Source organism: Pleurodeles waltl, chromosome 8 (genome assembly GCF_031143425.1).
Source record: "Pleurodeles waltl isolate 20211129_DDA chromosome 8, aPleWal1.hap1.20221129, whole genome shotgun sequence".
NCBI classification, from domain to species: Eukaryota; Metazoa; Chordata; class Amphibia; order Caudata; family Salamandridae; genus Pleurodeles; species Pleurodeles waltl.
The window spans coordinates 351557463-351584681 of record NC_090447.1 but is presented as its reverse complement, the minus strand read 5'-3'; the positions used below and the strand labels follow the sequence as shown (position 1 = coordinate 351584681).

Genomic DNA, 27219 nt, shown 5'->3' with positions numbered 1-27219 from the left:
CATATCTGTCACACTCCAATCCACCCCACCTCACCCCAAACCAATTCACCCGCCTCAATCCAGTTGACCTCAGACCAGTCCAATCCACCCCACTCCAATCCACCTCACTTGAAACCAAGCTACTCAACCCAATCCACCGCACTGCAATCCTCCCACCCCACTCGGTTCCATCTGCCCCTCTTCAATGAAAAACAATCTGCATCACTCCAGTCCATAACAATCTGCTCCACTCCAATCCCAAACAATCTGCCCTACTCCAATCCCAAACAATCTGCCCCACTCCAATCCAAAACATTCTTCCCCACTCCAGTCCAAAACAATCTGCCCCACTCCAATCCAGAACAGTCTACCCCACTCCAATCCAAAACAATCTGCCCCACTCCAATCCAAAAACATCTGCCTCACTCTGTGGGAATAGCGCAGCGAGAATAACACTCCACAAAAGGAAATTAGACACCAAACTCCGAGATGAGACTTAAAATGAAATAACGCTGTATTTATTTGAGGGTCCATGGCAGGCACTGGTGTCCATACAGCAAGAGATCCAGATCACTAGTGCCTCTCTGTGAGATCTAGAACCCCAGCTGAAGTTCTACTCAACTACACAGGACGGTTGACAGATTAAAAAGTAAACAACATACTTCTACGTACATGGACCATAAATAGAAACATTGACTAATAACTGAATATATATATATTATCAAATTGAAATACTAAAATATACAAACAAATAAAATACTAAATAATACAAACACTTACTACACCACCTCCCTTCTTTAAACAAACAAAAGAGGTTAGCTAACACATGATAAAATCATCAAACTTGGCAGGTAGCCTGACTTGTCTATGACTACGTGTGCATGAAGATTCCTCATCCCAAAAAGTGGGACCATGGTTACCTGTGGGCACAGACCCTGAATCTGACATAGCCGTGTCAACACCATTTTCTAAGGACTCTCCAATCTCTGGTCGCACAGTTGAAGAATCCCCAAAAAACAAGCTACTGGGACTGGAACAATCTTCTCTTCCTAAGTATGTATGTCTGAAAACTTCTGCCTGTGAATTGGAAATAGGAACAGGACTATTCTTGTTCCACCACCCTTTACCTTCCATGAGAACAGAAGTTTTGGACACTTTAATTACTTTAGCAGGAAGAGAAACTTTTGATACTCCTTTAGATACCTTGTGTGGTTTTTTAATTAAGACCCAATCTTGTACACAAAATGTACATCATGCACACCTTTTTTTGTATCATAATCATACTTCTGAGATGTCTGTTTTTCGTGAACTCTGTGTCTCAATTCCTCAAGATCTACTTCTACCCCACTGTTACCTAAAAAAATGTCATCCAGGATGGAAGTAAATTGGATCTTGATTCTCTACCCCTGAAAAGAACAAAAGGAGAAACCCCAAATTGGATCTTGATTATCTACCCCTGAGAAGAACAAAAGGAGAAACCCCCGTGGCGGAGTGTGGGGTATTCAAATAAGCCCAAACTTTATTTTTCAGGAAATCAGATACGTTATGACTGGACGCTAAGGCTGTCTGTATACTATCCCTGAGAAAACGGTTTGCCCTTTCAACTAAACCGTTTGAAGCAGGACTATAAAGAGCTACACGTGCATGTTTAATGTCAAACTCGCTCATGAAGGCTTCTACTTTGGAGGAAGTAAAATTAGTATCATTATCAGTGACTATAACTGATGGTGGACCTTCTAAAAGAAAAAGATAAGATAAAAATGAAACAACAGACTCCGCATCAGCACTTTCAACAAAAGAAAAGTATATCCACTTTGAATAATAATCTATAGCAACAATTAAGTACTTTATATTTCTGGGTAACCCATGGAAAGGACCTGAAAAGTCAATTGCAACACTCTCCCAAGCTTTGTCTGGGAAAGGAACCGTACACAGAGGCTTTGTTCTGCACTTCCAGTGTTTATCAGATACAATGCAAGAGGGACACTTATCAACAAAATCTGATACTTGCTCATCAAGACTAGGCCACCAATATTTCTCCTTTAGTCTTATGCAAGTGGCTGAAATTCCAAGATGACCCTCGTGCATGGCCCTAATTAAAATGGGTCTGAGATCACTAGGAGGGGAACAAACATGCCCTCTCATGCAAACACCATTCTCACAAGATAGCTCGGCAGCTAGCTGGCAATAAGTGTTAAGCTCTCCTTTATTTTTTTTGTTACTGGGCCACCCATGTTTAACATGATACAAAACTTCAGACAATAACTCATCCTTAGACATGGCAAACTTCCAATCTTGTTCAGAAAATAACCCTTCCGATGCAGAAACCACATCTATCCCCCCCCATTACGCACTCCGTATCTTCATCCCCATAGATAGACTGAGAACACGGCAAAGGCAAACGAGAAAGACAGTCTGCTCGAACATTTTTTCCACTCTGCACATACCTGACCTCTAAGTTATACTCTTGTAACCTTGAGAGTAATCTCACTAATCTGGCAGATGCCTTTCCCAGGCCATTAACACTCATCGGAAACACAAGGACACACAAGGTGATAAGTGAAAAGAACACAGTGAGTGCCCCATATATACCTCTTAAACGTTTGCACTGCCCAAACACAGGCTAAAGCTTCTCTTTCAATAGTACTGTTGTTGCTTTCAGCTACTGAGAGAGCTCTAGATGCAAAAACAATGGTATGTTCCTTGCCATCTACCCATTGGCCAAAAACTGCCCCCAGACCTTTGAGGCTGGCATCGACTGTAATGAAGGATGTTGCTGAAGGTATAAAAGGTTTAAGTGGTGAGGCAGATACAACAAATTGTTTGGTGGCAGTGAATGCTTGCATAGCTTGCTCATCCCAAATACATTTGTTACCTTTCTTTAGTAAGCATCTGAGGGGTTGTACTATTAAGGCATAATCACAAACAAATCTTGAGTAATACTCACAAAGCCCAAGAAATGAACGTAACTCATCCTTGTTAGGAGAGGGGGCATTTTGGATCGCTTCTAAACTCCCTTGTTCAGGTTTAATACCATCTGCAGATATGGTGTGACCCAAATATTCCACACTTTTCACCATAAATTTACACTTTTCCATCTTGATGGTCATACCAAGTCTATTAAGGATTGAAAACACTTTATCAAGTAACTGCTGATGCTCTTCAATATTATTGGTATGTATTAAAATGTCGTCTTGAAAAGCACACACGTTACTCAAGTGTCCAAACAGGGAATCCACCATTTTCTGAAATACACTCGCTGCAGACGCTAAGCTAAAGGGAAGCCTTAGATATTTAAAGGCACCAAAAGGGGTCACAAACGTAGTCAGTTCTTGAGAGTTATGACTGAGAGAAATCTGGTGATAAGCGGAGTGTAAATCTATAGTAGAGAATATTTTTGAATTACCCAGACTGGAAATGAGCTCCTGAATGCGAGGAAGAGGGTTACAGTCTACAAGTATATTTTTATTTAGTGACCTAAGGTCCACACATAACCTCAGGTCACCATTTCTCTTCTTGGTCAGAACTACAGGCGAAACCCATTCCGAGAAGTCCGTGGCGGCTATGATACCATCATCAATTAATTTGTTGAGAAGAGATTTCAATTGTTCTCTTACAGAGATGGGTACCGGCCTAGCTTTATGTAACACAGGAATAACTCCCTCCTTGACTCCGATACAATGCTCAATACCTTTAACTGAACCAACTTTATTCGTAAACACAGCGGGAAACTTTGTTATAAAAGATTCTGCGAAGATATCTGTGGTGATGGTGGAAAGCCTTGACTCATCAGAGTGTTTGTTAGGTACTTCTCCCAAAGTTATAGGGGAGTCACACCCGGGGCGAAGTACAATACCTAGACTGGCTAGATCTCTCCAGCCAAAAATATCTCTCCTGTTTACTGCTACATAAATTTTGGTCTCAACACACCTCCCTAAAATGGATAAAGTGGCGGTAAAATACCCTAAGAGGTCAATGTCATGGTCCTCAAAGGCTTTAGGATTGATGTCAGCACATTCTAAAACATACCCAGCAGGCCAGAATTTGTTAAACGTAGGGTCCGCTAAAATGGTAACTGGTGCACCTGAATCGGCCCTAACCGAAATTCCCTTGGAGTCAATAATTGCCTGACAAATAGGATCCTTGATGTTCCTGACTACACTCACACCATTAACGGGAACATCCACAGTTAACACAACATTAGATAGTTTTCCTGAACCAGACTATCATCCTGAGAAGAGACATTGTTGACTTTCACTCTAACCCCACTGTTGGTTGGTTTATAGTTGCGATTGGTTTGCTTGCAAACGGCTTGGAAATGACCAATCTTTTGACATTTTAAACATTTCTTACCCAACGCTGGACAAAATTGATTGGTGCTAACATGATTGCGTGAACAACAACAAAAACATGACAAATGGCCTTTACTCTGTTTAACACCTCTGTCTTTGATGCAGCAAACAACAGGATCTTCAAGCACCTGACTAACAGCTGTGTGTTCACTTTGGTTGCACACCACTCTTGATGTAACAATTGATCTCTCTACCGCTTTAGCTATGTCGATTGTTTAATCTAAAGAGGGGTTGCGTGCGGCATGCCAAGAGGCGTTCTTGGATTTTTTTTGAGTAGCAGTGAAACACAAATTGATCCCTGATGTGGAAGTCTACATTATTACCAAAGTCACACCTCGCAGCAAGTACACAAAGGCTTGCTATGTACTCATTCCCAGACTCATCAACTGCCTGTTTGCACATTGCAAAGTTAAACCGCTCTAGCAACACATTGGACTTGTCTGAATACTGTTTTTTAATCCTTTCTTTCCCTTCAATGTAGGCATTCCACACACCATCATCAGCGGGTGACGGAACGTGTGGTAAATTGACAAATACTCGTTGCCCAGCTACACCAAGATGGTTAAACAAAAACGCGAACTTCCTCGTTGGTGAAAAGTCATTAGCATCAATCGCAGTCAAGTAGTTTTCAAAGATTCTCAACCATTCGCTCCATTTAATTTCTGTTTTCCCTGCTCTTTGCAAAAACGGTGGCAGTTGAACAACAATGTGGTTTGATGCCATAGTGAAGAATTCTCAGAAAATTATGACTTTTAGAAAAAGAACAGAAATGCGTCTTGGACTTCATCACACTTCACCAATGGAACAATTTCCCATGTTCCCCTATCCACTCCTGAGGAAACAGTGTTTATCCTATTTTAATTGTTCTTTTGATCATAGTGTTGCCAAGCAACCGGAACCGGCGTGGCGTACGCGTCTTAGGTACGGAGTGTGGGAACCATGATGATACCCACACACCTGCGATATCCTGGGAGGGGCGTTGTTCGGAAGCGTCCTAGCAACAGCAAGCCGGGTGCACGCAGCGGTGAACACAGTATCATAGCAACTGCAGTGCGAGTCAGTGCGTGGAGGTGCTCGTGAGAATAACGCAGCTGCCTTCCCAACCATCGATTCGTCTCGAGAAGCTGCGAGATGGGAAGCCTCCCGTAAAGCAAAGTTAATAAAAACAGGGAATGTACCTTCAGCTTTGACAAAAGCGGCAGCTCAGGATCGTGCAGGAGTGCTGGTCGGTAAACCCGCAACTGATTTCTCGGCAAGATAGCGATACCCCACTCCTGGTACCAAAATGTGGGAATGGCACAGCGAGAATAACACTCCACAAAAGGAAAGTAGATACCAAACCCTGAGGTGAGACTTAAAATGAAATACCGCTGTATTTATTTGCAGGTCCACGGCAGGCACTGGCGTCCATACAGCAAGAGATTCAGATCGCTAGTGCCATCTAGAACCCCAGCTGAAGTTCTACTCAACTGCATGGGACGGTTGACAGATTAAAAAGTAAACAACATACTTCTATGTACATGGACCATAAATAGAAATATTGACTAATAACAGAATATATATATTATCAAAGTGAAATACTAAAATATACAAATAAAATACTAAATAATACAAACACTTACTACACATTCCAATCCAAAACAATCCACTCAGTCCAATCCAAAACAATCTGCCCACTCTAATTGAAAACAATCTGATTTACTCCAATCTGCCCCATTGCAATCCAAAACAATTTTCCCCAGTCCAATCCAAAACAATCTGCCCCACCCCAATCGAAAACATCTGCCCCACTCTAATCCAAACAAACTGCCCACTCCGATCCAAAACAGTCTGCCCACTCTAATCCCAAACAATCTATCCCACTTGAATCTGCCCCACTCAAATCCAGCCCACCTCAACCCAATCCAGTCAACCCACCCCACCCCTACACACCCCACCCCTACACACCCCACTCCATAATCCATCCCACTTCGATCCACCCAATCCCATCTACCCCAATCCAGTCCATCCCACTCAATGCAATCCACCTCATTCCAATTCAGTCCACCCCACTGCAGTCCAATCCACTTGACCCCACTCCATTCCACGCCACCCAAACCCACTCCACCCCAATGAATCCAATTCACCCTACTCTTATCCACCCCACCCCACTCCACTCTAATCCCCACTCCAATCCATCCCACTCCAGTTCACCCCACTCCATTCCAATCTACCCCACTCCAATCCACCAAACTCCAGTTCAGTCCATCCCACTCCAATTCATCCAGCCCACCCCAATACACTCCACTCCATTCCAATCCACCCCACTCCAATCCAATGAGTTAAATCAACCCCACTCTAATCCAATCCACCCCACTCCATTCCAATCCACCCAACCCCAGTTCAGTCTAATCCACCCATTCCAGTCCAGTCTAATCTACACCACTCTAATCCACCCCTCTCCAGTTCACCGCACTCCAAACCACCCTATTCCAGACCAGTCCACCCACCCCACCCAGTCTACCAACTCCAATCCACCCCAATCCTATCCACCCCACCTCACGCTACTTCAGTCTAATACAACCCACTCAACCCTATTCCACCCCACTCCACTCTACTGCACTTTATGACACTCTCTGCCCCATAACCACTGACTCTACTTAAATTTACGACACTCTACTCCCCCTACCCCACTCTACAACACTACTCCAACAAATCCACTCTACAATATTACTCCCCTACTCTACTCTATAACACTCCACACCACTAACATTTGGGCATGCTGAACAGCAGGCCCACTGTTGTACAACATGCCAAGCCAATAGCTCCTGTATAGGCAAGACCTATTGCCTTTGCCAATGCTTGTTAAGGAGAGCAGCTAAGGGAAGGCTCAATGCTGACACAGCAGGAAATTGCAGGATTTGTGTGAAAATGATCGCCCACCAATTTTTATTTTCCTAAACTGAGGACAGTCTATCAATTTAAAGTAGACAGAATGTAAGACTTGTGTGGACATACTGCAGTAGTCGGATGAAGAAAGAAGGGGGCCTTGCCTTGAAATGATTTATATGCAACAAGCGAAGAACTTTTAATTAGATCCAAATCTTGATCAGGAGTAGCTTGTGCAACAGGGGGTTGGCTTTGCTGACTCCAGGAATGGCATACTCTAGGAAGGCGGAGTTGTTTTGGAACATATGGAGCTTCTCAAGGGACAGACAGGAAAGGAAGCCCAGGACACAGGACATCTCGCTAATGTAATATATAACCTACAGAGGTCGAATGGCCATACTGGCCGCTTTCAGGGGCAAGGAATGGACGAATCATAGCAAACTTTCTAGTTTGGAAGGTACAAATCAAAATGACTGCATTTACCTGGGGAGGGGGCAACTTGAGTTGAGTCTTCATTTTAACACCCACGTTTTCGCTGGACCATTTCACTCAGCCAGAAAGGATCAGCCTGAAAAGTAACACCGCCTTCAGCAATTATAAAGGTTAAAGGGACATGTACTGGACTTCACATGCAGTCATCCAAAGTAGGTTGCATGTTTGATGGAAGATTTTGGGTTAAGTAATTCCCAGACAGTCAAACTGATTTCAACTATTGTACTGTTGTGGCTCGAATGTAGATTTCAGGCAAGGGTGACAGTGCTGCGGGGTCATTCAGTTGCAACCCGCAGGGACAGCCACAAGGGTGGGGCCTAACTCTGTTGCACCCATCTTGTGTAGTGTGAAATGTGTCTGTCGGTGGTCTTTTATACCACTCAGTCTTCATACAAGCTTCAGGAAAGCACAACCACTCCACATACACTCCTGGGATCACGGTGGATCGCACCTAGGCATGGCTTTACTAAGATGATTGGTAGATAACATTCCCAGATGCCACATAAAAGTAATGAGCTGCTGCACCATAAATCATCTACCACTAATCATCATTCTCCATAGCCTGGTGAGAGGATAGTACTCACCTTCATTGCTTAAAATAGAAATATAGAGGTGCAGGTACGCCTTGTCCCTGAACACCTGTTTGCTGCAGAAAGGTGGCGGTATTCTCCCATTGAAAGCATTGGAGCAGTACTGAGAAGTGTCCGTACTATCCCTTACAAATTAAAGAAGTGCAGGTACTGTGTACCTCATAATACCTACCCACATAAAGCACATTGCTTACCGTCTACTACATGGGGATGCAACTGGGGTGTGTGCACAGTACAACAGCGTACTGGAAGACACCACAAAAAACACGATTGCAACTCATCTGGCAGAAAACCACAAAGTAGTCCAAAAAGATAAAAATGGAGTTAGTATGTAGCTGTGGATTACCCATTAATGTATTTCATCCGTAAATGTGCCATATGTGTTAGGACAGAGGGTCCAATTTAGAGTCTGGCAGAGAGGGTACTCCGTCGCAAAAGCAACCTTCACTGCCCAACTGAAGGTCTGCCCGTCTCATTTAGAGTCAGGCGGATCTTTAGTATGTCAGTAGTGGAGGGTACTCAGTCTCCACTGCAGACTTACACCTCTAGTGGCGGGATGGGAGTAAGGGCCGGGTAACCTCCAAAATCACTCCCATGCCAGAGAAGAAAAGCTCAATTGATGACGAGGGCCTTGCTTTTTTCATTCTCAAAAACAAAATCCTACTTTGGGACTATTTATTTTCAAATAAAAAAACACTGAAAGTTTGCTGTATGTTGACGGGACCGTCTGTCAACCTTTCAACGCACTGACAGTAACGTACGTGACAACAGTCCCTGCCAATGCAAGAGATGTCGCCTTGGCCAACGGGCATCCCCAAATTTGGTGGGCAGGTCTACCCTCAGGGCAACCTGGTACTTTACTCCGTCACCCTGTCGCCAAATTCTAAATCTTGTCTTGTCTAAAGTGTCTTGATGTTCGTTATGGATAGTGCTTTAAGAGGAAATATAGAGGTGCAGGTACTCACTATGTAGAGCACCTGTTTGCACCTGAGAAGTGCTGGCACTCTTCCATTAAATGTATTGCAGCAATGCTGAGAAGTGCAGGTACTCTCACTATCACAAGAAGGAGGTGCACATACTGAGTACCAGGCAGTAACTGTCCGTATAAAGCACCGGGTATGGAGGCTGGTCTATTCATTTGGTTTTTCAGCCATGGTAGTGTTTAGGGTCAAAGTCCATCAAAGTTGAAGAAATCGACAAAATCGTTTGTTTGTTTATATATTTATTTATTTGGTGTCTTCTGAAATGTGCCAAAAGCTGCATTCCTTTGCAGCCACTTGAAAGTACTCTGAGGTACAAACGAGAGCAAAGTAAGAGCTGAATAGGAGCAGTTAGAAAGGCTGTTAAAATCTAACTGGATTTGTGAGAGATCCCCCATCAGATATATGTTGATTGATTAAGTATTTTAATCTAATTGCTTCCTGAACAGTTATGTTTTTCAAAGTTACCTAAATCGTAGGTAGTTTGATTCTACTCTCAGTATCCGGGTAAGTGCATTCATAGGTTTGAGACAAGAGCTTGGTGTCTGGGCCTGCGCTTCATCTTTCATAGGGCCTCCGAGAAAAGTCAGCACTCCCAGTAGCCACACTTTATCCTCGGTGTTACTTGGGTTGCCTAGAGTATGCCCACTGGAAAGTGTCTGTCAGCACCAGGAGAAAGAAGTCCAAATGTACATAAAACCTCCAAGGTGCTGGATCCCAGTTGCTGGACAGTTGTCCCATGACTGAACGGTCAGGTTTGGGCAATACCAGGCCTGGAGCAGAACAGTAGCTGGCAGAACTAGAAGAGGGGGTGAAGAATCCAAATGCAGGAGGAGTTATAAGTCCCTAGTACACTGATAACTGCTTTATATATTGATAAAACTGGTGCCACCTGGCGGGAGTAGGTTTATGTGAGTATATATTCCACTTGAACTGAAGGGACTGGTCTCAGAAAAAGAACTACATGACAGAAAGTGGCTGCCCCAGAAGAAAGATCACTTTTAAGGAACAGAGGCGCATCACGCTAAACTGGTGTTCACGTTTGTTGACCATTTTGGAGCAGTGCTGGTATTTTGCAGCCAGCTTAGATAGAAATTTCACTTACATGAATTTGAACTGAGGCTTCCCTCTTAACAGCTGTGCCTATGCCCTGCCCAGAACCATAACACCCACTGATTGCCCTCTTTGTTTGATGAGATGTGGCAAAATATAGACCTCTCTTACGAATGTAGCCGGGTACCAGCTTTTGTAAGTACTCAAATCATTTTTCTAGTATATCCGGTGATCTTGGACACCAAAAGAAGCCATTGAAGGTCTTTCAGTGCTGGGTTTGTGTGTTTATATTCATGTAATTTGAAATACACTGGAACAGCCTATTTTGAAGCATTTGAAACCAGTCGATGAGTTCTGGTACATCACATTGCAATAGTCTAGACACACTATAAACCAAAAAAAGGGGAGGGGGTTAAACAGCCAGACTCTGTCAGCCTTAATATTCCCACCATACATAAAGAAAAATAGGCCAAGCTAGTAATAAGGAGGTAGACCCTATGTGTGGTTTCAGATCCCTCTGTGGCGTACTACTCTATACTGCCCCCAAAATAACAACATTTAGGTGTGGCACAATCAGGACTCTTGTCAACTCCATCAAGTAAGTAATTTTCTTGAGAGGAGATTGTTGATGCCATTGACTGCATTATTGATTAGAGGTGCAAATGTGAGGTGAGGGATGACAATTAGTCCAAGGTTCTTCTTGACTTGACTGACATAGAAGGTCCAGGCCCAGGCTGGAAGGTCAGATTAGTGGAACAGTAGCTTGGCCTGTCACCCTATTGGCAGAATATTATAGCTGCTTCTATTCAGGCCCATAAAGGTTCCTATTATGTGATGGTAAACACGATCTATGCATCTGGTTCGTTTTCCAAACAATATGGATTTGGATGCCATCAGCATTCATCTGAAAATGCACTAACTATTCCTTAGGTGCCTTTGCCTGATATAACACACAGCAGTTGAATAGCCAACAGGATATCTTGCACTTTGTGTGGTCCGTGGATCCAATATGGACTTGCCCTTGTGTTGTATGAGGGCCCTTGTCTCTCTAAGGACACAGGCAGGCGGGAGACTAGGAGGCAGATCAGGTTCTGTGATCACAGAGAAAGCTTTGTTTAGCTTGTCCCTCTTAGGAAGGAAGTTGTTACTTAATGCTGACACACTGAAGTTACCAATCAGATCGTTGCTCTTCAATGAGCTAAAGTACTAGCAGAAGAGGTTTGGTATTATACTAGTTTGTGGACTTGTGTGGGGGGCGTGGGGTGGACGTATCAACAGCTCCCAATTGGGAAGGGGAATTATTCAAATGTAGACCATCTAGCATACTTTGTGCATATTTTGGCATGTAAAGGTGAGTTGGCTAACCTGGCTAGAAATATCTGTATTCTGCTCACCCAACATCAGAGAGAGAAAGATAACTTAATATTTTGTCGACCAGTTCATAAGTATCTCTGAAAAGGAAGTTGGGTAAGGGGAAATGTGGTCATGGAGGCCCTATCCAACTTCCACAATGGTGGCCGGGCTGAACTATAATAAACGGTTATTACTGTGGTAGCAACATTTGCTAAAATATATATCAATTGCATTTAATCCTTGCATTCTCAAACTCAACATTTATTATTGTTTGAACATAGTTTTAATCAGAATTTTCAACTTCAAAATCAATTATGTGTCTGCAACAAACATAAATATCACATTGTCAAATTATATAATTTCCTTTTCGCTGATGCTTTCATCTTATGAAACCAATCAGGGAGTTGCATGCCAGTATTAAGGCAAATACAAGTCTGCTAAACACTGGAATAATATCCTGTCAAATCTAAAACAGTGGCTGTAAGCAAAAAGTTCTCCAAAGCTGGTTAAGTACACTTGCATATTCATCTAATCCAGAGAGACCGTCATCCAAGCCATCATCACCAGCAGACTAGACTACGGAAGCACCCTCTACATCAGACTCCCCACCCAGCTCCTCTATCACCTCCAGACCACCCAGAACGCAGCAGCGAGACCTCCCCAGGAGGACCCACATCACTCCCTACCTCAGAGGTAAGCACTGGCTGCCGGTGCACGAGATGAAAATTCATTCAAGGCTCTAATCATTGCTTACAAAGCCCTCCACATCAGACCCAAGCTAATCATCTGCAGACTCTCTATCCACCAGCCAACCAGGGAGCTTTGTCCAACAACCCTCACCCTTGCGCATGTCCCGAGAGTCAAACACAGCCACAGTGGAGGACGCTCCTTCTCTTACCTAACCCGCCAAGACCTGGAACGACTCTCCCCCAACCCCCTCCACCCCGTTGCACCTCGCACACAGTCCTCAAATTCAGGAAAAAGCTCAAGACATGGCTCTTTGAGAGTAGCTACAGACGCACAGCAACACCCGGGCACCTGGATACCCCACCGGGGTGATAAGTCGCACCTTACAAATCGAATGATTGATTGATGTGCAAAGGATTGTTTAAGTTTCTTATGCTGTTTATGCACTTATGAAAGGGTAACAGTGCGAAAAGAGAACAAGCTGGATGTACATGGACTAAACCTGGTGGTATGCGGTATCACCCCCTAGGGTACATCTACCTGGGTATTTAGCAAACACAATACTAGGCTGCAATAATATATGGCAATCCTCTAAGAAGTTCTAATGGGATTGATCGGTTGGCAGAGTCTAACAGTGTTATTGGGGCTGTTCACTTGAAGGAAAGTGGGATTGTTTGGGCATCCATCTCCCAATCAACAGCAGCCTACAGCTCTATGGGCTCATCTTCATAAACAGTACCTTGTGAAACTCTGTCAATCAGAGGCCAGAGGGTGGGACTGAAGAGCAATAAGGGAAAAATCACAAGCTACTTATTACTTACACATTCTGTCTTCTTACTCTGCCCCAACCTCTGTTTTACAGATCACATTCAGATAGACAGTTCTCTTTCCTTTCTCCGGAATGAGAGCGACAGATAAACCTTGTTATTTACAACTACTGAGAGGAAAGGCTAAGGGCAAAACAATTTAATTAAGCGAGTTTAAGAAAACATAGTGCTTTTGAGTATATCATGTTCCCACTTGTTTCAGACTTTCAGGTCCTGTTTACAGTATTGCAAGATGGCTGCTGCCAACACCACTATTGCTACTTAGACCCTGATTAATAATATTTGTGCTATTTATCACACCTGCTAAATAATGATACCACATGTTACGGTTTTTTTCAGGTGTTATAAATAGTACCTATCATGAGTTTCTGGGGAATACCATACAGATTTTGGTGTTTAAAGCACTGACATCTGTGTTAAACAGTGTATGCTGTTCCCCTCTTAATTGAGGGTGCTACACAGGTTACCAATTGCCAGAAGATCCTTCTTCAAGCGGCCTGGTATCACACACAAAGCAATACAAAGCGATACATGGCAAAGGGCCACTTTTTATCAGGATGAAAATCAACAAAAACATCAAAGGAACCTAAGCTCAAAAATGCCTCCCCCCTCATAAGTCCAACATACAAGAAAGAGAACATGGGTGGAACATCTTTCTGTGTTCAAACAGCCAAACTATGGAATTCCCTACCCAAAAACACAAAAGCTACAGACAACCATCTCCAATTCAGATGATTACTCAAATACTGGCTCTTCCCCACATGACTATACTCACAACTCAAGAATGTACCACAGCAGTATACTCAGACATGACAAACTATACTTCTCACGGTAGCCATCGTTACACTAGTACACATCATTGTACTTTGAACTATGCCTCTTGTTATAAGTACTTACATTTATATAAAGGAAAATTGTGTATTACACCAGAGGACACATGTGTATATCAGGCCATGTCAAAATTGATGCTCCTATTTGCATATAGGTGCATAGATAGAGCGTTACACCTGCTACTATAACAATAAGTGCTATGAGTATATTTATGTATACATAAGTTAATTACTGTTATTTGAACGCAAACATTTACCACATGATAAATGTGGACAGCAGACCATCTAGATACTGCTGGTCAAAATAAGGGTTTAGTCTAGCAAATAAAACTATAAAGCTTTGCCCTTACCAAGCATCATGTCATCATGTGTGTGTACACACACACACACACACACACACACACATACACATACATATATATTTATTTATTTACATTTTGCTATTTTTTCTATTATACAAAAAACCCTTCCATCCTGCCCATCCCTATTCCCTCTGAGTCATCCGAATCCTTCGGACTACTTTTTAGCCAAGTCAACCAACTAACAAGCACACACAGCCATTAGTTTAAAAAAACAACTCACTGCTTCCCTTTTCAAATACACTCCTATCATTATTGTATCCCTACTCCAAACCCTATTACACACACAGAATATGAAGAGCACAGTCCTAACACAACTAATGCAGAAGAATAAACAAAACAGAAAAAAATGTACTAACTACTAGTCTTGCAATTTGTACTTCTGCTAAAACATGGGTTTGCTCAGGGGTCAGAAAACAATAACCCACTTGTAAACAGGGCCAATGTACCCCATCTGTTAGCAAAGGAGAAAAACAACAAATGAGCCCAGGTTGCATATATCAGAATATTGTTAGCAAACATATTGTGTAATATAAATAGTGCATCCTAAATATTGTCTACAAAAAATATAGTCATTTTCAGTTTCAGATTTACTTAATGATATTTGAATGCTGTCACGTGTACAGAAATATAAAAAATAATATTCTATAATGTAAAATGCAGTGCTAACCAACATAGATAACAAAATCTTGTTAAAAATAAATGAGCATATACTGAACTCAAAGTAACAGCATTTTGAAGTCTAATTCAGGTGCTTCCTATATTTCTTTAAATTATTAGAATGTGAGGTAGCGCTTCTGAAGATGAAGGACTGAGTCGGAGAAGCCACTAGGATACTTTAGGGACTTTGGCTCATTGACTCTACAGTGAACACAGAGGAGTTTCACTTCTCAGGGGGATGGTAAATGCATGGGCCCTGTTTTGAACAAAGACCAGAAGAAGTCTGGGGTGACCAAGGCAGAGGTCACTGCAGTGTATGCTCACCCAGTGAGAGCATTACTAGAGATACCTGCAAAACAGCACGTGCTCACTGGTCCTCAATTTGACGTGCAAATGGAAAAGTGACAGAAATTTGTTTTCCTCTCACTACGTGATCAAGTCCTCCAGTTTCTTCTACCTAATCTGAGTATTTCCAAACTGGCTAGTCAGTACATACATGTCAGACTGATATCTCTATGAAAGGGGGAAGAGCCACTACATCATTGCTGATGAACCCTCAGAAGGTACCACCCTAAGATTGGCCTCTAGCAAAGGCAGTTCTTCTGTGCCTGGAGAAATGTGGAGTTTAATTAATGTATGCATTCCACTTGCCCCCTGTCTTATCATGAGGGAGATTCCTAGGAATAGGGTGGTCTCAAGATTGTCTAATGGATGCACTAGGTAGGTACTGATGGAATTATTGCTGTCAGGTTCTGTAATATGCTTTCTGCAAAATCCCGAACTTGGGGAGGAGTTTGAAGACCCACCCTGGTAGCTATTGAACTGATGGGCTTTTTCCATAAGGTCAAGTCGATACCCACTTGTTCAATTGTGTAACCATTGTTTTTTTGTCCCCTTCCTTTGTTGGCCTGCAGTTCTGTAGCACACTGTTATAAATGTTCATTTGCGTTGTGGAACTTTCTCTAATAAATTGTAAACACAAAATATTTATGATCGTATAAAAAATCTGCAACCTTTGGTTAATATTAAGCGAGCTTGTGAGTCAATGCATATAAAGTGTTCTCTGCAGACGAGGTCTTTCTCTAGGAGCCATAACATTAAACCAAATAGGCTACTTCAATAGGGGTGAGCCCAGCAAACCAGTTGTGAGTTTGTTGGGGTTTTGCATTTCCAGAGCTGGTCTGGTTTTCACGTGTTAGAGTGAGAATTCATTGATTGATATTCCCAGCAGATTACCTACAGAAAACTAGTTACAATGACATCTGACATAGAGCAGACACACACAAAGGATTCGTTTTATTGTATGTAAATAATGTAGGGTTGAAAGTGATTGGCGCAGTAGTCATGTGCTGTACTCTTCATCCTTTCATTTTTCAGACAGACCCAGTATGTTCTCCTACCCTGGTGCCAATTGAAACACATCTACTGGCAGGTTTTATGCAGGATTTAATATTGTTCCTCAACAGAATCTATAGTCTACTATACTGTAGGGGTCGACTCAAAAATACCTATTTTTAACAAAAGGTTAATGCTGTAACCTTATCAGATCACGACTCAACTAATGGCGATGCAAGTTTCATTATATAGTACTGGCCTAATGTGTGTTAGTTGCATTCCTTTCAATAGAACAGTAAGCATTCTTTGTATGAAGCTTTCACCGATTTAGTAATCTCCGAGAGAAAGAAAATGTCAACTAAGGACAGCTTCTTAGTTTATAATCATTACATGAAACTTAGTTGGTGTTTCGACCCTTAATAGTTATTTGTGGGGGTCTTCATAAGGACAAAAGTCAACAAGGAAATGTAGCTATATGAAAGTCATAGAGTACTGCATTTAATGATCACACAGGTGTTGAAGAGAATACTAAATTGTGGATTGTTGATGATGAACTGCAGCCTGTCCAACATCAGTTGCTTATTTTATAGCAACAATTGTTGTTCAGAAAAGTCTCAACGTTGCACATTTTTATCTTTAAGTAATTGGCTTTTAATTTTGCATAACTGTTTGACGGTATTGGCAGTTTTTGCACTACCTCTCTGAGTGCTACAATAAAGTCAATATTTTTTCATGCGCTATGCTTCACATTGATAGTTTATGTAATATTTACCATCGTTCATCTGATTTGTCATATTGTGAAGGTTTACTTTAGTGCCTGAGTGGTGAAGCATAGCTTATCTTCTATTTTACCTGGAATCCCTTCCTTTTTCTTCTAATATAAGGTCTAGACCTGAATATTTTTACCTGTGTATCAATACAGGAGAGTGACACAAGGTCCTCCAGTTTTCACAGTCATACTGTTGGCAGGTCCTGGACTCCCTGGCTTCTTGGGGTATAGCATATGTTATATTATGTGTATATCTATAGCACCAGTGAGCACTGACGTGGCAGCATAGCGCCATGTGGACGCCTCTTCTTGAGGGTGTGTGTTTTCCTAGTCTGTTTCTTACCTGCTGTCAGTTGCTGAATTTGTATTTGGGTAGCAAGTTGGCCAATAGTTTGTATTTCAGACTAAAGTGATGTTCTCTGCAAATAGGAAGTTTCACATGTTAATTCTATCTAGGCAAAGGTTTCACCCTATTAGTACTGGTTTAAGACTCAAATACAGCAATACAGTATGCAACTGAAAGGTGAACCGTCAACCTTTGGGAAGTGCCTTCTGCTGTACAGCAAAAAGTGTTGCAGCAATTTCTAGTAACTTTTGATTGGTTTGAGCTAGGCACATTTATTTTATGTTAAAATCTGCAAATTATGCAGCAGATGATGGAATGTGTGGCAAATGCTGCAAATCCATAATTATGCGAAAAATGCTACGGCTGCAGAATTGCAGAATTCCAGTTTCCATGGTTATGGGTCTTTTTCACTCACCATATTGGAAGTGTGGAAGAGTAAGAGTATTTTACTTCCTTGCATTAGGGCCCATTGCATTCGCTCTACACTCTGCCATTATTTCCCATAATTCCTTTCAGACCTGAAACAATGTTGTCAAAGAACTGTGAAATGAGGTTTCATGGAGAGGTAGCGTTTACATCTCGTCTCAAGGTGGCGTAAAGTACAACACAGGTCATGGCTCCCCCGTGTCTCTGTGCCATGCGGGAAATTTTATCTAGAATTGGAGTTCACTCACCTGTATGTACTCTGCATGTTGTGATGTGTTAGTGCTACAGGACATATTTTGAAGGTGAAACATCATACTACGAGTGTCAGAATGCAGAGTGCTGCTGGGTCTAGTACCACCACAGTGGGAGATCGGTCATCCCAAAGCCCTCATAGCAGCATGTGATTTCCAATATGCAGAAGGTGCAGGGTCAGACTGGCATATAGGGCAATCAGGTAGCGCCAGATGGGCTGGATTCACAGATCATTGTGTGGGCACGTTTTTTTCGCAGTATGTTGGCCTGTTTTATGGCCTGGTGGACCAATTTTTCCAGTTGATTTAAATGATATTGTCACAAGCATTTACAGCAAACACAAATGCATGCAGTCTCCCATACCTTCTAAATTACCCCTACAGCGTCCCTTTACATGTTCAAAACTAGCCTGATTTGCAAATGTAGGCCACTTTTGTAGCTATATTGTTTGCTAATGGGGGACCCATTATTTTGGTGCCCAGGCCAATTTTGTACTCCAGTCCGACCCTGTACATATTTACTTAGTGGGCCCTCAATTGTGTGGACCTCCACAGCCTCAGTGGCAGACCAGGACAGAAGTGTGGTTGGAGTTTTAAAAACTTCACTCATACTCATTGCAAGCACACTGCCACAAGACCAGCATCCCTGCCCTCTCTCCTATACATGCACATGTGTGGCCATTGCAAGCATACAGGAATTACAAACTGCCATATCGCGCAGACATTTTGAACATGGCTACACATAGATATTGCTCTCACACAACCATCACCCTTGCACACAGCCATGACAAACATGCCAATGTTATGCATAGCCACCTCTCTCACATATAAATGCAAAGCCATCACGCTCACGACCAGGCACACTGATATTGCAATCATACAAGCCTGAGGCCCGGACTTTTAAACTAGGGAATGAGATTAGAGTCCCGGCGCCTGGTCAACATTTTACGATTCTAGGCAAATTACTTAAATCTCCCTGTGTCTAAAACAATTTAAAAAAATCCGACCCTCTGTAATGTAATGTGGTGGACATGTAATGTGGTCTGATATCTTTGGGCCAAGTTCCTGTGATACAAAAACTGCAAATGCCGTCCACCCTGCCAAGAGGCTGGGCTCCATTGAAATATGCTGAATTTGTCCCGGTGTGATTTTAAAACACTGGGACACATTCGGCAAGCCCTGCACATTGTCTGCTTTCCATTACCAGTAACAAGGTGTAGGCAGGGAGGGTTTATTTTTTATTTTCACCCCCAGCTGGGCCAGAGATAAAGGCAGAAGATAAGGGGACATCAGGCCTCCATTTGCTCCAATATGAACCTGTCTGGACATGGTCTGGGCCCTCACACTTAGATGCAAATTCAATGGAGGGAAACAAAGCCACACACGTTGTGCTTAAGAGAGGTATGCTTTTGACTTTGTTCAGTTCCTTTATATAAGAGATGTGCATTCAGAATGTTAAATGTGTTGGTCTGTTCCAGTATTACACAATTAACAATTCAAATACCATTATTTTATTTCTTTTATAGCACTATTGATCCCAGTGTAGGGTGTCAGAGTGCTTTACATAACATACACATTACACACTGACTATAAATCATGTAAGTGTGTAAATCAGTATACAAGATGTGTTGCCTAAAACAGTGAGGGGTACAAGGTGTAGGAGTCACATGTCCTCTGTAGCTTACTGCGCTTTATTGCAAAGATTACAATTTATGAACTACAAGTAAGTAACAAAAGGGACTCTGGATTAAAAGCAGTAACCCACTTAGATTTTTTTTTTATATAGCTGTCATTTGCATGTTACATGGTGTGCTTTACAAGAGGCACATTAACCTTCTACACTACCTTGATTCAAATCTAGGACTAGACAAAACAGAGATGTATCCAGCCAAAGTATTAACCTCCACAGTTATTTTACAATTATTATTACCTTATATTTACTGGGCACACAAAGATCTCTGCAATAAACCCATAAGATAAATTAAAATGCACACTTAGCAACCTATGAAGCAGAACGGATCTACTGCCATGTTTCTCACTGTTGACAGTTTCCTTGTGGCAGAGTTTTAAAAAATGTTTTAGTTAAGGCCCAGATTTTATGTTGGGCGTGCGCCATTTTTTTTGGCCCAACGTCTATGCGAAATTTGATTTGTTAAATCTCGTAATACGCCTAAATGTGCTCACGATAGACCTGATAAACATATGGTATAGAACCAGAAATCTAAGACTTGTAAGGAATGACAGTCTGGATCTTCCTGCTGCAGCTACCTCGTCCTTTTTTATTTATTTTCATGTTTTCCCCTCCAAAAACACCCTCAGTAACATTTTTTATTTTAATCAGGCTGTCTTATGGTCATGGAGACTAACCATGTGCTGGCTCTTGTGCTGTAACACGCAAAAAAGATGCAGCTGTATGTGTCTAGCCTTGCCTAGGGTGGACAGTTAATTGAAAAGACAGGTCTTCAGCTTGTTGCAGAACTCAGGACAGGAGGAGGCTCTGGCGTTCAATAGGTCATTCCGCGCTTTAGGAGCGATTTAGGGCAGTAAAGGAGTCATCTTTTACTTGAGTAAATTTACAGGTGGTTTATGGGGTTTCTCCGTTGGTGTCGATATAAATGAGAAATATGATACAACCTTTCTTTATGCGACTCTGAGAGTGAGGTTTACTTTAGTCTCTTTCACCTCTGTGGCTCACCATGGTGCAAGCCTTGACCTTTATTTCTTTTTTTATAAACACATTTAATTGGTCTTTGGCAGATGAAATATAGTAACAAAATGAAAAAGGAAAAATGCTTCTCAGTTGGCACCACACCACCCCACCTATTTCCAAGTCCACATTGAATCACAGCAGATCGCAAAGGCCTTGTCCTTTAAACATGCATGTGTGCAAGACAGGGTCCATACCTGTCTGCGATTGCAGCAAGCAAAGATGTGTAACTGTGACCATGTTCCCAACCGCAGGCCTCCCACCCTTGTGAATCTCTTGCTGGAGGATCACTAGTGTCCCTACTCTCCTTACAGACTCTTATAGAGGAGCCATCTCCTCTCACCCCCATCATTAGCTCCACCCCAAACTGGTTCTCAGTGTGCCTACCTTATAGGAAATCCAAAGAGGCAGTCTGTGTCCTGATAGGCTGGCTGTTCAGAGTTTGAACCAGGCACTGCACCTAATTGGTGGGCATATACTAAAAAAGATTGGTGTAGCATCAAAATCCCTTGTGGGGACTTTGGGCATGTTTTTGCATGATGTGTCAAAGGTGCATGCTGACCGCCCCTCATGTGAGAACAAGCTGGAAGAGTTCATTATAACAAGCGTGGACTGTCTTCAACTGACGAACCAGAAGCTCCCCACATACAAGCCAGCAAGCACTCAAGGACTACTTGACCAACAGAGGAAGGGACAGGTCATGAGGGATTGTATACAGTGGTCCAAAATCGTTAAAGTTATGAAATTGCCTGGCACGTACACTTCTAAGCAGTGAGATTACATTTTGCACCCTGGCAGACTGTCCTTGCAGTTTTCTTCTTTAATGAAGCCCTGAGCCCTGGGCTTGCAGGGTCCCTTCACTGAAAGACTCCCTCCCTCCCCCCCCCCCCCCCACCCCCCAATCATAAGCAAATACGGTGATATTGGCCTTTGAAGTTTCTCAAGTAGGCCTATGCCTAACCATCCATGATCCCGACCCCAAAACATTAAGACCATGACCAGCCAGTTCAACATACAAGTCCATGAAGGTGGCCGGGTACCTTGAATCCTAGTCAAGAGGTTCGAGTTACCCAGAAACCCCCCCCAGAGATAGCTGATGTGAACCCATGTTGGAGATCTGGTACCTGTGGTTTCAATGGTAGCTCCATGGTGGTGCCACGCAGCACTCCTGGGAGCAGGTAGACATTGTGACAGATTGATTGGAGGCTGCCCCAAAAGCCCAGTCCCACTTGAACTGTACCCTCTCCCGGCTTAGTGGACTTTCTCTGTACGTTGGCCCAAAATATATCAGCAGTGACCTAAAATGGTAAGATAATTTTAATCTCCACCTGAAGAATCTGAGCAGGAGTTGTTGACCCACTAGAGTTGCATTGTGACTTTCAGGCAGTAGATGCCATTTCGCTCCGTTAAGAAGTAATGCTAAACAATGTTCCTTTGGAGAAAGGGGGCACACTGCACCAACCATTGCTGTTGGGCACCTCGAGTTTTTTTTAACTCCAAAGTTCCTTTTTAACTGTTCTGGCTATTATTAAAATATATGTTCCTATTTAAAGGTATGCTGGTGGAACATTGTGCTTTTTATTGTTTCATAAATTTGGTTTTGTATTATTTCTGCATTTAAACTTCCTAGCACTTATTTTGGCGAGTCTTGGCGTTTACTATTAGAAAGCAGATGAATCCAAGGCAACCTCTGCTCACCCTGCAAGTAATAGTGGCCATTGCCCTGGAAGACGAGAAGAGACATCCGTGCGCCCCAGTACTGATATTTCCAAGACCTCATCACATCTCTTGGGGTAAAAAAAAAAAAAATCGAAAAATCCCACGCATTCCTTGAAAGATGCTGATGCCCAGATATGGGCGTCAGGGTGGAGTGAAATGAGGGCTGTTGGTTTTTTTAAAGAATCAAATCAAATCATTAGCATTTATAAAGCGCGCTACTCACCCGTGCGGGTCTCAAGGCGCTAGGGACAAAGGGGGTGGTTATCGCTGCTCGAACAGCCAGGTCTTTAGGAGTCTCCGGAAAGCGGAGTGGTCCTGGGTTGTCCTGAGGCTGGTGGGGAGGGAGTTCCAGGTCTTGGCCGCCAGGAAGGAGAAAGATCTCCCACCCGCCGTGGAGCGTCGGATGCGAGGGACGGCGGCGAGTGCGAGGCCAGAGGAGCGGAGGGGGCGGGTGGGGACGTAGAAGTTGAGCCGTCTGTTGAGGTATTCCGGTCCCTTGTCGTGGTGGGCTTTCCCAGTAACACCCCAGAATGTATTTGAAAAGCTAGGGGGCATCCTACGACCCCATGAGTGTGATAGGTTGCACAGTTTGTTTAGCGCTGTCGCATGTGTGAGAAGGGGCACTTTGACTGTCACCCAGCCCAGCAGTGCATGAAAGAGTGGAGGATGGTTCGCTGCGGTCCCGCAAGTGTGGGGAGCGAGCAGAAATGCCCCCCATACCAAGAGTGAGTGAGTGCGTGCTTTTTAACCAGCCTCAGTACAGCATCTCTCCTGAATATACTAGAGTATGCGTTAACTGAAAGTACTGCGCTGGGGTGTTTCTAAGGAGAGGGACGTGACCCCCAAAGTGTGAGTAAACCGAGAGCAGCCGCATATATGCTAGTGTGAGTGAGAAGGAAGCCTGAGCGGGGCGTAGCTACCACTGAGGAGGCAGGTGCAGTGGCACCAGAGCCCTCGGGGGCGCTATGAATTGCTGTCTTGTAATTTCCCGAGGGCAAGTCAAGAGGGGCACTTTCCCTGCTTGCACCAGGGCCCGCATCAGCGTGCTACACGTGCGCCCGGCGGCGTCAGAGCCCTGGGTGTGCCGAGGAGCGGGAGCCCGGAGTGCGCGCTCTGGACGGCCGAGGCCAGCAGGCCCGGGGCGCGGTAACGACCGCCCTCCCCCATCACTCCGCCCAGCCCCCGCCCCTTCAGCCCGCGGTTCGGAGGCGGCGCTTCTCCCGCAGACGGCGCGGGGCGGAGCCGGGCGGGGAGGAGGGCGCCGGAGCGCAGAGCCGGGCAGTGGTCGCCACGGAGAGGACGAGCCCGCACCGCAGCCCGAGGAGCGGAGACCCCGACGAGGACTAAAGCACCCGGAGACCCCGACGGGGAGACCCAGCCCCCCACCCAGGAGCAGACCCCCGGGCACCAAACTCCGAGGCGCAGCTCTCCCCGCAGGAGCCGCCGTGCCCTCCGCCCGGACCCCCCGGGAGCGCCCCAGTCCTGCGCACCCCGCCCAGAGCCCCCTGCAACCCCTTCCGGCGCCAGTCTCTCCCCCGCCGCGGCCGGACATGGCCCAGCACACCCCGCCGCCCTGCCCCCTGTGACCGGCCGGTGGGCACACCTGCCGCGGGGCGAGGAGGGAGCGCCCCGCCGAGGAGGAGGGAGCGAGGACAGCGCCAGGTCAGTGCCGCGGCCGGGCATGTGCGGGTGGGCGTGCGGTAGGTCCCTCGCCTCGTGGTGGTTATAGTTAGTTTAGGTACCACCCGGTCTGCCGGCGCGGAACCCGCCGCTGGCCCTGTGTGTCTCGTGTGGGAGGGGGTGCCTGTCTCCGGGGTGTGTGCTCCTGTGTTACAGTGCACGTGTGGGTGAGGTACGTTCGCTGCCGTGTAAAGTTGTATGTTTACATTTGCGGGTGGGAGTATGCACATCTCCGAGGGGGTGTTTAGTGCTGCGTGGCGGTGTACATTTGCATCTGTCGGTGGGTGGAAGTCATCTCTTTGGGGGGATGGGCGGAGGAGGGGGTGCTGCTTGGCTGTTGATCTGCGTAGGATATTTTATTTGCTGGGGTCAACCTCTCCCTGTTTTTAGGCTGTAGTATCCTCGTTGTTCTCACTGCTGTGTCGATGTGTAATTTAATCTTGGGCGTGTAGCGCTGTATATATCGGTGTGTGGCGTAATTTCTTTATACCATGTGCGTTTATACTTAAGCAAAGGGTATATTTACTTCAGTGTTTACTTAAGACTGTAGGTACACTTCATCTGTCCTACGATGTATATTAATACCTGAGTAAAGTAATATTTAGCTCTGTCGGCCAGTCACAGCTGAGCCCCTCTGCAGTTCGTGGTGAATTCGCTCTGTTTGCGTATGCTCTGTCTCCGTGTATACATGTATGTTTGCCAGTCGTACGTGCCACAGTAGTATGCACTCCGTACCTTTCAAGGCCCATGTCCGGCTGTCTGTCGTCTCGGCGTGGGGTCAACCTTGCTGTGCGGCATGCACCCTTCCCATTATATGTGCTGGGATTACCCACTGCCCCTGGGAGGTTGGGGGGGCGGGCTGTTTGTAGCCCCGCCATGCTTCTCGGACCTGTGGCGTGTATGTGGTGCAGTGGGCCTTAATACTATGAAGGAAAACACTCTCCCTCCTGCACCCCTCCAATGACTCTTCAGGGATTCACCCCCTGGGCTGATCAGCCACGGCGTACTGTTCCAGCCCTACAGTCGTGATTAATTTGCTTCGGGAGAGAAGGAAGGTGGGTGCCCCACTTTCCCCCCGCACCGACACTTTGGCTTAGCTTTTGTTCATTTACTTATGCTAAGGGTAACTGGGCCAGAAAGGGGTGAGTCCTAAAAACGTAGCATGGATGGCTTGGGCCCTGGTACAACCACGGGAAAATGGCCCATTTAACCGCTGTTGGGGTATGCAATGCAACAATAATCAGGACTCCGTGAACCCCTCAGGGCCAGTGGTAGCAGGCGCACCTAAGTGACGATGCCGTGGCTTGTCTTGAAGGGAGAAGGCTGGCAGTGATGCACGAGAGATGCACTGTACATCAGTAACTTTACCTCCTAGCTGGCGTTGTAGGGGGTCGGCTACAGACGGGCGGTGGCTGTGCGCGTTGTTACTTTCGGGGACACCGTAATGATACTGTTCCCAAGGGCCAGGGTGTCACTGCTGCGATGAGATTGTGAACAGCGCACGGGGCGGGGAGAAGGGGTGTCGGGGTATTCACGTAGCACCGGTTGACGTCTGCGCCCTGCCAACGAAACTTCTGACATTGAGCTAGGGGGCGGAAGGGCAGGACCCCCCCGTGTCTTGACTACGAGCTGGGGCCGCCTGGGTGTCAGCCAGTCCACGCGGTGTTTCGGATAGCAGCGCCGCGCATCCTTCCATCGGCGCGTGGGAAGATATTTGACTTTTCACGAGTTGGTGCACTTATGGGCGTTTGGGTTAGAACTCCTGGCTTTAGCCTTGTATCGCTCTTTGGCGTCTCCTTATTGTTAAAGTGGCTACAAACATTGTACAATGGATTTATAAACGATCATCTGCAGTGGTCACGTCTTCCTAGCAATCCAGTTCTGGAAATGGCCTCTTTGGTGGTCCGGCCTTGATGGCAATCCGTTCCCAAGGTGACCACTCACCCTTCAGACACCTATCGGCGGTGCTTGTGCCCAGCCGCCTCTGCTCGGGTGCTGCTAAGTCTGGGATTACAGGCTAGCCAGCTTTGGCAGTGGGCCCGGAGAGGCTGGAGGGCGGCGTAGACCTCCGCTTTGGTCATGAAGTGGGTGGACGCTGGCCATCTCTGCTGCGCTCTGTCTGCGCCTCTGAGGGGCGCACGCCCACTCTCCCCTTGTTCGTGTCTGCCCCGCTGTAACTCGGAGGGAGATCAAAGACGCATCTGGCGATGGGTGGGAGAGATGCTGGAGGAGCTCTTTGAAGTTAGCTGGAGAGTGAAACTTTCCCTAAGGCATAATATGGCCTTATTAAATGCTTGGTTATTGTGGTGGTTTGGACCTCGGGACATGTCCCTGTCTCCGTGGTCCCGGAAGGAGAAGAACGACTTTTTCATTTAAGATGATAAACTTGTGACGCGAGTATTGATCAAAGGGTATTTTTCATGTCTCTTTTTTGTATGCGGGGACTTCGTGCGGGACAGCTTTGCAGCGAGAAATCCGGTGTAACTCGCGGGAGAATGCTTTTGGGAGTGGCATGTCCCGGCCAGCCCTGGAGCAAATGACCGAAGGTCACGGGGGTGTCTGTACTCTACCGGGGGTCATGACATTATTTTGGGGTGTGGTGTGTTTTTTAAGAATGATGTCCAGCTAACGTCTATGGTGACTCTAAAATGTGCCCCATGCCCCCCTGCAATCCAACTATGCCCTGGTGGTTTCATTAAAAATATATATATATCTCCTCCGCCTCCTGGAGGTAGGAAAGGCTTTGCGAGAGCCTGCAACTAACATGTTCTTTGCTAGTTTTGTTAGCGAAAAAACGCCTCAGGTACTGTCGTGGCCTAACGCTGTGCGCACAACACAAACTGGAACTAGCGTGGAACTGCTATAGTAAACCTATTTTCACGACACCTATTTTCTGCTGTGGTTCAGCAGCGCTATGTGCTGTTTGTCCCAATGAGTGAGCGGTTCGTTCTGAGCA

The 27219-nt window shown here is 45.0% G+C and overlaps 2 protein-coding genes across 7 annotated transcripts in view; one reads left to right on the top strand and one right to left on the bottom strand.

Annotated features, from left to right (window-relative positions):
• Window positions 1-27219, bottom strand: part of LOC138249957 (HAUS augmin-like complex subunit 4) — a 401626-nt gene that overhangs the window by 336183 nt on the left and 38224 nt on the right. The gene's annotated exons all lie outside the window — the stretch shown is intronic.
• Window positions 23809-27219, top strand: part of BCOR (BCL6 corepressor) — a 52293-nt gene continuing 48882 nt past the window's right edge. For 5 of the 6 annotated variants that reach the window (XM_069204227.1, XM_069204229.1, XM_069204228.1 and 2 more), the window contains exon 1: window positions 23809-24245. The gene's annotated coding sequence lies outside the window, so the exon portion shown is untranslated. Of the gene's footprint in view, window positions 24246-26167; window positions 26196-27219 lie in introns of those variants that run through there. The other variant, XM_069204222.1, reaches the window with a different exon arrangement.